Source organism: Lathyrus oleraceus, chromosome 2, assembly GCF_024323335.1.
Source record: "Lathyrus oleraceus cultivar Zhongwan6 chromosome 2, CAAS_Psat_ZW6_1.0, whole genome shotgun sequence".
NCBI lineage: Eukaryota > Viridiplantae > Streptophyta > Magnoliopsida > Fabales > Fabaceae > Lathyrus > Lathyrus oleraceus.
Window position 1 is genome coordinate 143050248 of NC_066580.1, and position 14239 is coordinate 143064486.

Consider the following 14239-nt stretch of genomic DNA (forward strand, 5'->3'; position numbering starts at 1 on the left):
CACAAGTTTGAATCAAAAAATCCTATCACCTCTTATTTGCTTCTCTTTCTTCCAGGTTCCCTTTATGTATCTTAGTACTCTTTTCCCAATCAGCAGATGAGACTTCCTTGGATCATGCATGAATCTGCTCAATACTCCTACAACAAAGTTGGTATCTAGTTGATTATTGCATAAGTAGCTCAATGATCCAATCTGCTTGTACAGGGTGGCATCGACCATTTCTTCATCATTATCTTCTTTCAACTTTAGACCAGACTCAAAAGGAGTCACAATAATATTGCAGTTCAACATGTTGAATCTTTTCAGCAAGTCAGTAGCATACTTTGTTTGATGCAAGATTATTTCACCTTCTTTGTATAGAAACTCCATACAAAGGAATTAAGACAAGTTACCCATATATGACATTTCAAATTATGAATTCATTATACTCCTGAGGTCTTCAATTTCCAATTGAGGTTCTCCAGTTATCAAGAGGTCATCCACATATAAACATACCGACAATAGTATTTCACCTTTCTTGTATTTTACATACATGCCATACTCAACTGAACATCTTTTAGAACCATGACTGATGAAAAAAACATCAATTCTTCTATTTCCAGGCTCTTGGTGCCTGCTTCGAACCATAGAAAGCCTTGTATAGTCTATACACCATATGTTTTTTTCCTTTTACTTTAAAGCTTGAAGGTTGAGACACATATACCTCTTCATCAAGAGGACCATTTAGGAATGCAGATTTTACATCCATGTGTGACAAAGTCCACCTTCTATTGCAAGCTAATGCCACTACAAGTCTTATAGTCTCATGCCTTGTTATTGATAAAATACCCCACAATAATCCATACCTTGTCTTTAAAGGAAACCCATTGCCATAACTCTTGCTTCGTTCTTCACTATTGTTCCTTCTGGACTCAGATTTACTTTGAAAATCCACTTCACATCAATTGACTTCTTTCTTTCTGGTAGTTGAGTCGGTTTCAATGTGCCACATTTTCAATTGAAATGAGTTCCTCCTTCATTACATCTTTCCACACTTTGTCTTGCATTGCATCCTGGTAATTCAGTTCTTCTACACCTGCTAACATTGCCAAGTGTATTATTTCTCTTTCCTCATCCACCGTACTGTCAAACACAATTTCATAATCATTCAGCCTTATAGGTATCTGTCTATTTCTGGTTGGTCTCGCCCTTTGAGTAGAATTCACTGCATCAACTAGAGTCTCAGCTAAGTCTGGATTCACTTCATCAGAATTAAACTGCATTGGAGCCTACATTAGAACCACTCTTGTTCTTTCTCCACCTTGGTTCCAATCCTAGGATTCTACTTCTCTACTGATTACATCTCTACTAACCACCAATTTCTCAATAATTGGATTATATAACATATATGATCCAGATGGATGGTAACCAACTAAGATCATATGTTCACGTTTATCTTCAAGTTTGGTCCTTCTTTCATCTGGCACATGTCTATAGCATAAGGATCCAAATACTTTGAGATGAGTGATGCAAGGCTTGCTTCCTGACCAACATTGTTCTGGAACCTGATTCTTTAAATTCTTGGTATGTCATCTATATAGAACATAAGCAGCAATAGACACTACTTCACTTACAACCCAAACTTCACTTATCCCACATCCACCCCAAAATCCAAACCTATTATGCTTTAACCTTACAACTACGAACAATTTTCTCTTACTTAACTTAGGGTTTCAGTTTCAACCTTCTCAAATATTTCTTAGTAGTATTGCGCATTCTTCTCATCTTCTTTTCCAAGTATGTCTCGCCTCTTCTACTTTAATCTCACCTCTCTTATGTTCTTTCTTTTTTATATTATCATTTTTATGTCACAGTTTTCTCTTTCAACTACGTTTTTATCGCACATTTATTCTCTAATCTCACATTTCTTCTGTTTTTTCTTTTTCATCTTCTCTAATCTCTCATCTCCCCTATTTTTTTATTTTTTATCACAATGTTTTTATATTGTTTTATGATACTATTTTATGCTTTTTGTTCCACTTTTGTCTAATATAATTTTTTTATATTGAATAAGCAGTTTTTGTCTAAATATGATGAATTTTGTTGTTTGATAATGTATGAATGCCTAAACACAAAGTCATGTTGTTCTCTATAGGTGTATGTAGGGTTCAATAAAAATATTGTAAAAAACGGAACCAACCCAAACCGCATTTGTTTGGTTTGGTTTTGTTCGGTTTTATTTCTAAAAGCCAACTGAACAAAACCGAACCAAATGCTTTTTTTTCTCTTGCGGTTCAGATGATTTTTAGCATCAAAATTGCCAAATCCGCACTGTGAACACCCCTACCCACAACATTATACAAAATTCATCTACAAATGAGATGAAGTACTTGCTTCCTCCATAATAAAGAGTTTCAAAAGCACCGCAAATGTCAGATGAAACTACATTCAGTACATATTTGACTCTCATAGACAGTTGCTTCACAAAAGGTAATCTACTTTTCTTCCCAAGCATGCATATGTCACGTGCTTTATTAGGTGTCACTATCGTAGGCAATCCTTCTAATAAATTCATAATATTCAGCTTGCCTAGACTTCTAAAATTCAGATGCCCATATCTTTTGTGCCAACGCTAACTTTCTTTATCAGGAATTGATGAATAAAGATAGTGGGATATGAGAGTTGGATCAAAAATAACTTCATAAGTGCCACGATCATCAAAGATCTGCAGACTTCATAAACATCAGAACCATCACGACTGTTGAGCATTATTATCAATGTAAATAACTTTGTCAATCATGATTGTTGAGCACTACCATCAATGGCAACAAATAACTTGATTAATATTTATTAGGATCATCAAATACTTTATTGTATATTTAGGGTCTGCTTGGGAATTGGTTTTTTTGTAATAAAGCCTGATAATATATAAAAAAAAGATGTTATAACCAAGAGACTACAAAAGAGGATCAAAAATAGCCTTATCAAAAAGAAGAAAACCTAAAGAAAAGTATACATAACATATTCTTAACAAAATCCCATCTAATCCCAATAAGGATAAAAGCAAAAGTAATCCAGGAATTTGCATTTATACCTAAATTAGCAAGAAAATCAGCGCAAGAATTCTCTTCTCTAAACATATGCGTAAGAATAAGATTGGTAAAGTTATAGGGGCTAGTGTTCTCCAGCCATCTATTCCGGATATCACTTAGAATCAACTTATGGTTGGAACAAGCTTTGACAGTCAATAAGTAATTTGTTTCAATCCAAAGCTTTTTCCATCCACAAGACTTATCAATGCAAACGCTCTCAGAACAGCTAGGAACTCAGCAGAAATGGACGAACGGGTATATAATTTCTTAGCAAAAGCTAGCAAAAAATTCCCCTTTGTTGTCCCTAAAAATGCCTCTACAGCCATTGATATTGGTATTCAAAAAATACGCATTGTCACAATTACCTTTAATCCACCCCAAGTTATGGGGCGACCACAGAACTTTATTATGTTGGGAGCACGAGGAAGACAAATTTGAACACCAAAAGATTTAATCAAGGCAAAATTCGCAATCGAAATGGAAGAGAGATTAAAAGCACAATTCTCGGACAACATCGTTTTATTTTGAATAATTCCGATTGCATTTCTTTTGTTAAGCCTCAAATTATCATGTTTGAGAGAATTCATAGCATCCCAAATTTGACTAACTATAAAGATGAAGGCAACTTTCACCACAAGATCGGATTGGTTGAAACCGTTAACCTTGCAGATATGGAACCAATATGTCAAATTGTTAGAATTGGAGTGAATCCCGATCTTTCGTAATAGCCAATGCCAAAGAGATTTCGCAAACAAGCAGTGGAAAAACAAGTGTTCATAACTTTCTTCATAAACATTAAACAAACAACAAGTAGATGGCAAGGAGATTCCCCTCGACCGAACCAAAACTCTATAGGGATTTTGTCATGAGCAAGCCACTAGACCAACAAAGATTTACTAGGCGGATGATAACAATCTGAACCCTATCACATTATAATTCCAAACTAAGAGATCATGCAACAATGAGTAATTGGCGGGAACTCCTGCGATTTTTTTTTTGACGAGGAAGACTTTAAAATGTTGCGTCTATATTTTAAAATATATTTGATATTTTAAAAGATTTTAAAAAATTAAATATAATACATTAACATATAAAATCATATTATTTTTTAAACATTTTAAAAATATTAAAGACGTGTCAAAATATATACGTAACTCTCCAAAATATTTTTCTCCAAAACCCTCCAAAAATCAACGGGAAATAGACCCTTAAAATATACACATACTTTGCACATCTTTATCAAATATTTATTTCACTTATTCAAAACTGCCAAACAATTCTATAAAAAAAACACCATTGGTATATAAATTTTTTAAAGTCTTATACATTAGTTGCTCTAAGAGGTGTGAAGTTATTTTTATTAGACCATCTTAAATCATTTAACTTGACACATCAACTCTATTAAAAACAAAAAAATATGGCAATGGAGACAAAATCAAAAATAGATTAAGTTTTTATTTATTTAAAACTAATGTATGTAAATTACATTTAGCATCGAATATATATAATTTGACACCAAAAAATAAAAAATCATTTAAAAAAATCAATTTTTAATATGTTAATATAACTATATTTTGTTTCGTGATAGTAAAAAATATCCAATTACTGAAATGATATTGGAGTACTTTAAAAAATATAACATATTTTTATAAAATGTTTATTTTAAGCAAGAATATTCTATTGCTGAAGTCATATTAGGCAAGAATATCCAATATAATCCGTTTATTTTAGCTTTATTTTTATATTAAAAAAACTCTAATTATATCAAACCCACTTTCTTTTAAATGTTGTGCTTCTATTTTGATAGTTGAAGATTCATTTTCAAACCAAAAATGAGTTTTGAAAACTGACCTCTTGAGATTACCCACAAAAGGAGGCCTATATTTATGGCGAGGTGAACGGCAATTGGTGTTGGCCGGCCTCCTAACCTCTACCTAATTAGCAAGTCATTTTATAAGAAATGACTACATTCAAATAAGTCTAAATTAATTAATTGGTGTTGCAAAAAAACCAAATGCATAAGTAAGACTTTTTTTTGCAATATTAGTTTGTTCTCACACACTAGATGCATGATAGGCCTGAAATCATAAAAAAATGATTTTATAAAGATTTTATTTTATAAAATTGATTTTAGTTTAATTTATGAATTACTAATACTATTGTTGAAATCATAAAAAAAAATTATTCTATAAAGATTTTGATACTTTATATAATTAAATTTTCGTATTTAAATATATATCTATAATTTATGAATTACTAATACTATTGTTAAATTACCATTTGGATACTTTTTAGATTTATTAAAAAATTATATTTAAATTAATATGTGTAATTTATGAATTACGAAAAATATTATTATATTATCATTTATGTATACTTAATGTTAATTTTTATATTTTTCTGTAAATTAGTAATATTATTAAGATATATATTTATAAAGTAATAATAATTAAATTTATAAATTTATAAATATTTTTATATTTAGAAATAATCAAATATTTTAATAATATCTTATAATTAAAGATGGAGGGAGGCGTATCTAGTACAATAATTTTGTCAGGTTATTTAAAAAAAAATAAAAAATATATGTTATATAAGTTTAATTTTATTGTTTAATAATTTTATTTTTTAATTTAAATAAAAAATGTCTTTAATCAATTAGTACCATTAATAGTGTCCAAATTCATTTATCTCTTACAGAATAAAAAACTCAAAAGTAGAAAACTTTAAACATTTTCAACACTCTTTTTTTTCTAGGTTACTTGTACTCTTTCTTTTTCTTTCAAATATAATTAATGCTATTCTCAATTTCACACAAACAAACGTGTAGTCCATTGATTGTGTGTGAGATTATTGTTCTCTCATTAATAGAGATTATTGAGGTAAAAAGTTATTCAATCCAAAGATAAATACATTTGCGGTTTCGTTTAGTTTTTGACGATTGATTAAAAAAATTTGACACCCGATTGAATTTCATACTGCTTAATTAGAATTGGTTTTTAGATATTTAAAATACAAATTATATTTTTATTTAAATTATAAAAATACTAATAATATTAATATATATATATATATATATATATATATATATATATATATATATATATATATATATATATATATATATATATATATATATATATATATATATATATATATATATATATATATATATATATATATATTGAATTAATATTACAAAATGAGAAGGATGGTTTATGATTGAAACAAATAAAATAATAAAAATAAAAAAATTAAATTAAATAAATTAATAGTATTAAAAAATAAGCATCATCGAATAATAAATTAACACAATATATTATATTAATAATAAATAAATAAATAAATAAATAAATAAATAAATAATTATAAAATATATACAGTTAGGTTAGATTTGGATCAGTTTTAAAAAATCAATCTGAAATCTGATTCGAACCAAACGATTTTATAAAATGACATTCAAATACATCCAAGAATATTCACTTTTAGCGGTTTTTTGGTGTTTTTAGATCGGTTTGTAGTTTTTATTTCGATCGGTCTGAATTTGAACACCTTTATCAGAGAATAATAAGTAAAGATTCATATTACATTGTTATTGGCGTACCCTAATTTTGTCCCAAGTTTTTTTATGTCTTCCATCCATGCATTCATCCATCATACTATTTGTTTTACTGTTAATCATTTATGCATTTTCCATCATTTACAAAAGTCAACTAAAAAGTTAACTTTCCCTAATTGCATCTCCATTCATGCTAAGTTCATCACATCATCCCATTTGTAGGGATATAATCAGTTCGGTTTGGATCGGGTTTTGGAATGATATCAACATTAGTTTGGTTTGATTTGGTTTTTAACATTTTCCAAAAATGGATCTGAATCAAACTAACCGGTTTGGTTTAGTTTTGTTTGTTTTGATTGATCGATTTACAATGTTTTTTCCTAACATTATATTCATATGTGTATTCTCCACTATCGTATTTTTTGGTGCATTTTATGCTATTATTTATTTAAAATAATACATTTCATGCTCTATATTTTAAACAAATTACAATTTGCTCTTAATCCATAAGAAATAGTGACATGATTTCTATTGCATCATGAAATAAATTTACTATCAAATATAAAAGTCGACACCTGGATTGTAAGGTTAGGAAGATCTTTGAAAGCTTAACAAACAGAACACAACAAAACACACATAAATTAATATGTGTCACACCTCAAACACACATAAAAGTATTTTTTAACAAAACTAGTAGGAGTTTTGTGGAAGAAGAATAAACAAAAAGGTAAAAATAATGAAAATTAACAAAGAGAACTTGAACACGAAGAAAATAGTCATAACATATTAGAACAACGATAAAAAGAGAAACACATGTGGCGGGCAGCGAGAGCAGCAGTTCAGTGAAAGCAAGTTTTTGTCACTTTTCTACTTTATATGTTTTGGAGTTTGGTTCTATATGCGTGTCTTCCCGAAAGGAATGAAGTGTAAACAAAACTGGAAAATGGTTGGACCGATACAAATTTTGGACTTAATGATGGGTGGAATAAAATATTTAGAGCGTAATCATATCCATTTGTTTGGTACACTTGTTTAACGGTTCCTAAAAACTAAAATCGAGAATCGAACCAAACCACAACGATTTTATTGGTTCGGTTAGGTTTTAGAACCAAACCAGAAACAATCAGTTTTGTTTTGGTTTTGTTTAGTTTGGATTATCAGTTTAATTGGTAATTCTGATCCGTTACACTTCTACTATTTTGTGTTGTTGCCATTCAATTTTCATGACCATTTGAAAAGGTCAAAGCAAAGTCAACCTAAATGAGAATTGCATTTTAGGTCAAAACATCATAAATTTAATCCCATTCACCATATATTATTTTCATCATCACATTGCCATTCATTCAAAATTATCTCATTCAATAATCCATTATCATATATACTTTTTTAACAATTTATTTAAAATTCATAGCCAAATAAAAAAAGTCAAGATTTTGGCACAAAAGACAAAATTCGATGGGATTTTTATTGTCATCTCACATGTCATTATTCTATTTTATTTTATTTCATCATCAACATTATTTATTAATCATCACCATGGCATAATTTAAAAGTTTGAGCTCATGTTATTCCATTTTACCATCCATACATGCATCAAATAAAAAGAACATAAGTACAAAATTGAATTGACAAAAGAGACAAATTTTGAATTGCATTCATCTATGGCATAACATTGCAAAATCACATCCTTACATGAGTCAATCTCATCATTTTACATTGCCATTACATATCATCCTCATTCATATGAAATTACATAGCTTTTCATTACAATTGAAAATAAAAGAGAGAAAATTTGAATTGAGAAATTGAACTTCATTCATGATTCAATATTATATGCACATACATCAAAACATGAATCAAAATTTGGCCACACAGTTTTACCTCAGTCCCATAAAGTTACAACAGTGAAAAATGCTCGCACGAGTCCCTCAATCTTCATACTTTCATTTCACATGCTATCCCATAATTTATGCATTTGTTTCACTCATCCTTATCCAAACTAAAACTCATAATCACCCTTAAAAACTTTACACAACTCATGACACTATCCTCGCACGATTTCAGTAACAAATCAGACTAATTCACTCATCTCACACATTCGCACAAATTTTGTTGAATCTCTCACAAAATATCGCACTCCTCACACACTCACCAATCAACCCTAGAAATCATATTATAAATTCTAACTCTAATTGCCTAACTTAGTAGCCACAATTTCACCATATTTAGAACCAAAAAAATTGTAAGTTATTCTTCATAGTAAAGAAAACTCAGAGCATACTGAAGAGATACACCGGGCCACCACCTTCGCCCTTTTCCTTAACCCTTCATTGACACCATCTTCATTTTCATTTCACATTGCTTCAAAAAACCTCAAAGGCACAGAACAAGCCAATTCATAAGGAGATAAAATAGAAGAAGATCAGAAGAAGGGAAAGGAAGAAAAGACAAGTAGAAAATGAGCAAAAAAGAAAAAAGAAGAAGAAAATTATCTCATTGGATTCTAAGTTCACCTCACCGAAAAACTCAAGGTGTAGCCGGAATCTTAATTAGAATATGGAAATTCCAGATTCCAATTTGGTTAGTGTAAGACCCCAACTTTGACCAAATCCAAATTCCAGATTCCATTTCCTCAACTTCTAAAATCCATAACTCTATTGTCGCAACCTGAAAAATACAGTGTGCGAAAAAACAACCGGCGAAAGAAAATGACAGAAGAGTCACCACCGTGCGTTATTTATCCCAAAAGAGGGAAAGGAAACGCTCGAAGTAAACCTGAAAAGAGGAAAGGAAAAGACAAGGTCTCGCAACCAAATCTTGGGTTCGGGAGTCGGTTATGTGAAGGGAAGGTATTAGCACCCCTGTGCATCCGTAGTACTCTACGGGATCCACTTTTGTAGTTCTTGTCTAAAGGGTGTGAGTTTATCTTGTGTTGTTTACTAAAAAAGGGGGTTAAATGAAAATGACTCGCGCGGATGTCGCATCCACTGCATACGTATCTCATATGAATATGAGAATCAGAGTCTTCGTAGCTCGGCTGACCTATGGGTTGGGGGGATGTGTGCTTGCTAAGACATCGCGTCTTATGCCTACGTATCTCATCTGGAATGAGAATCAGAGCAAGCCATAGTTCGGCTAACTACGGGGTTAAGAATTATGTTTTGGGGTGGACGACGTTACTACGCAATCTACCGGATGCTCGACCTTTGGAGACTTACTCACCTGTAGTAGAAGGAGTAAACGTGTGTTTAGGAGAAGAAAAAACAATGAAGGGTTAGGGTTTGGAATCTCATGCAAAAAGGCAGTCCTTGACGAAGGAACCGCGCTACCTGCGGGGATACGAACACATACAAAACAAACATGTATAAAGTAAATGTGCCAACAAGGCAATCAGAATAAATCTCCCAAATGGTATCCCACAAGCAAAGTGGAATATCCAACGAGCTATCCCTGCAAAAGTCATGTGAGCCTTCACAAAAACTCAACAAAAGGGTTAGTGAAACAAGATAAAGATTAGGAGAAAACATGCTATGACAAACGTAAGTCAGATTAGAGCAAAACAGTATGGTTTTTCATGGATAACAGTATGGTTTCAAAAACCTCAAACCCTGTGGCATACACTTCAGAAATTAAACGATTAAGCATTCAAGGCATTATTTATACATTCATACATAATACATCACACATTTAGAACATTTAAATTGAAGGCGTAAAATAATGGGAACAGGGCAAACCTGATTGGAGAGCTTGATTGAAATTGAGTTGCACCCGTGAGGTTTACAAAACAATCTTTAGGGTTTATGTGAGGCAGAGGTGATTCTGTGCAATTGAGTTCCCTTCAGGGTTTGGAGGTTGCTCTGAACTCTGTTAGCTCTTCTCTCACTATCTTTTTCCTCCAGCCAGGGTAATAGGAATAGAATGGCCTTTTGTTTCACTGAAACTCTGAATTTATAACCTGATTTTTGTGGACCTGTGGGCTCAAATGAGAGAGGTCCAAGTCCAAGATTTTTTTTTTCAAAACACGTGGGCTTCGCCTAGCGAGCATGACAGCTCATGAACAAACCTTTGCTCCTTCAAGATTAATGTTTTGACTGACGAATAGACCCCTGTTGGAAGTGACTCATCAAGCTTCTTGGATCCGATTCCGATTGTCATGATGAAATGCAAATGCTAAATAACCTAAAAATGAATGCATGCATGAGGTGTAAAGCGTATGCTTCCAGGAAAAATGAAGGGTAAATTTTGGGGTATTACAGCTGCCCCTATTCAATCAACTGGAGACCTGGAAAGAAGATAGCAGCGGCTTTCGTGCTTTCGAGGTATCAAGGGATTGAATACAATAAAAGCCCGAAAATTTGCACTGAAGTGAAGTGATGTAACAATGCCTGTCAGAATCGGTAAAGAGGTGGTCTTGAAAGAAGAATCCGTCTGGTACGGTGAGAGTCAGTCTGAATACCGAAAAAGAATGTTAACCTGGATACCAAAATAAATGGTAACACAGAAATAACCATGGCCTGAATGCCGCTCATCAGTCTGAATACCGGAAATGACTTCGATCTGAACATCGGGAGATATGAGATTATTAATATCGATCTGAACACCGAGAGGCTGGCCTGAATGCCACAAGTTGCATCGACCTAAACGTCGGAAACTTCTTCGATCTGAACATCGGAAAATTGGCCTGAATGCCACAAGTTGCATCGACCTGAACGTCGGAAACTTCTTCGATCTGAACGTCGGAAAATTGGCCTGAATGCCACAAGTTGCATCGACCTGAACGTCGAAAACTTCTTCTATCTGAACATCATAAAATTGGCCTGAATGCCACAAGTTGCATCGACCTGAACGTCGGAAACTTTTTCGATATGAACATCGGAAAACTGGCCTGAACGCCACAAGTTACATCGACCTGAACGTCGGAAACTTCTTCGATCTGAACATCGGAAAACTGGCCTGAACGCCACAAGTTGCATCGACCTGAACGTCGGAAACTTCTTCGATCTGAACATCGGAAAACTGGCCTGAACGCCACAAGTTGCATCGACCTGAACGTTGGAAACTTCTTCGATCTGAACATCAGAAAACTGGCCTGAACGCCACTTCGGTCTGAATACCGGAAACTTCATGCCTGTCAGCATCGGCAGAAATAGGGAACGATAATAGAGGCGGCGCATGGGCCAATGACACTTGCTGGGGATAACAAAGGTAAGTCATGAACAATCTTCAGTCTGAGTACTGGAAACAACTTCTGGCTTATCACTTGGGATACCGAGAATGTTTTATGCTTACATGCGTATGTTTGAATTTTGCAATGGCGTAATGCTCCATGAAAATGGAAATGCTACGCGATTTGAGAGGATGCAATGCAACATGATTCTACATGCAGGGATGTGAAATGCTGGGTAGAATACCAAGCTGAGGTAAGGGGATCTGCTGGGGAAATGATCACCATCTTCTGGACCCTGGCAAGGCTGCCGGAGATGCACAACGCAAGGAATTCTGTGGGGAAATGACCCGCCACACGGTGTTCTAGCAATGACGAAATACCGAGATTCTGACTGGGGAGAGAACGACACTGAAAACCTGCTGTTGGGGAAAGCGATAGTGGTTCTGGCAACCATAATATGCGAGAGAGACTCAGCAGGGGAAGCAAACACTGATACGGTACTGAGGTTCTGCTTCAAGGAAAGAAACCATGGATCTGGCATTGGGATTATCGATCTGGCCTCGAACTCTGAGGAGCAGCCGCTTCTGCTGGGAAGATACAGTCTAGCACTGTCAACTCTGATGGGGGTATATAGTTTGACACTGTCAACTCTACTGGGGAGTGTATAATCTGAAACCACCGCTTGGGGGGAGGTACAGTGGTGAGAACCTGCTGGGGATTGAAGAATCCAACGCTCTGATCAGCTCTGCAGGGATAAGATATCGAATTCGTCTGTTGGCGACTTCACTGGGGAAAACATTCACGATCATCGACAGGGGATTTTAAGGAAATGCCCCGAGGGTACCTGTTCTGAATAGACGATCCAAAGCACTTAAAATTTACAACAATTTTAAATGTTTATTAAGCATGTACCTGTAAAGCTCTTATGTGTCATGATGCAATGTTTATCAAAAAATTCGGACGTCATTTTTGCAAACAAAACAGAAAAATGAAAATGAAAACAGAGATATACTGAATAGCATGATTTTATTGATTGAACGACCTCTGAATAGGAATTTACATCAGGAAGCAATCCCTGGAAAGAGGTAATCGCACAACAGATAAAAACAGACATTAATCTAATGGCAATGTGAAATGGATTTCTATTGGGTTCCAATTCTGCTATGACTTGCTCGTCTTCAAGATCCTCCAGATGATCAGCTTTCTGAAAGAGTGATTGGATTGTTTCCTATCCTTCAAAAGTTTCCAGTCATTGACACGAGATGAGATTCAGAACTACTCAGAACACAGTCATTCACTTAATCCCTAACATTTGCCTGGATCGCCCTTTTCGGGTTTTCAATCCACCGGGATACCCATTTTTACCTAAGTTACCTTTTCAGGTTTTCAACTTACCGGGTGTACGATCTTTTCATTTTTAATCCCTAATTTTTGCCCGAACCTTTTCATTTTCTTGGTTCGTCGGGATGCCCATTTTTTCCTGGACTACTCTTTTTATTATCCAGCGGGTCTATTTCATGCGAAGTATTTTTTAACTGCGTCTGAGTTCACCGGGGAAGTGAAGTTGTCACCATCCATCGTTGCAAGCATTAAGGCCCCACCATCAAAAACCTTGGTGACAATATACGGTCCATCATAGTTAGGAGTCCACTTGCCCCTGTGATCTGTCTGAGGAGGAAGGATCCTTTTCAACACTAAATCTCTGACTTGGAAACATCGAGGACGCACTTTCTGATCAAAGGCTTTCTTCATCCGACTTTGATACAACTGCCCATGATAAATGGCTGCCATTCGCTTCTCTTCGATAAGACTCAACTCATTGAACCTTGTCCGAATCCATTCAGGTTCGTCTAACTTGACATCCAACAGGACTCTTAGAGAAGGAATCTCCACTTCAACAGGTAGGACTGCTTCCATACCATACACAAGGGAGTAAGGGGTTGCCCCGGTCGATGTACGTACTGAAGTACGGTACCCATGCAAGGCGAAGGGTAGCATCTCATGCCAATCTCTGTACGTAACGACCATCTTCTGCACAATCTTCTTTATGTTATTATTTGCCGCTTCAACATCACCGTTCATCTTAGGGCGGTAAGGGGAAGAATTATGATGCTGAATGTTGAAGTTCTGGCACAACTTCTTCATCATTTTGTTGTTGAGATTAGAACCATTATCAGTAATGATTCTTTCGGGAATCCCATAGCGACAAATGATTTCTTTCTTGATGAATCAGGCAATCACATGTCTGGTGACCTTCGCAAATGACGCTGCTTCGACCCACTTGGTGAAATAGTCGATGGCAACAAGGATGAAGCGATGCCCATTGGAGGCGGTCGGCTCAATCTTTCCAATCATATCAATGCCCCACATAGCAAATGGCCACGGTGAAGACATCACATTCAGAGGATTTGGCGGCACATGCACCTTATCAGCATAAATCTG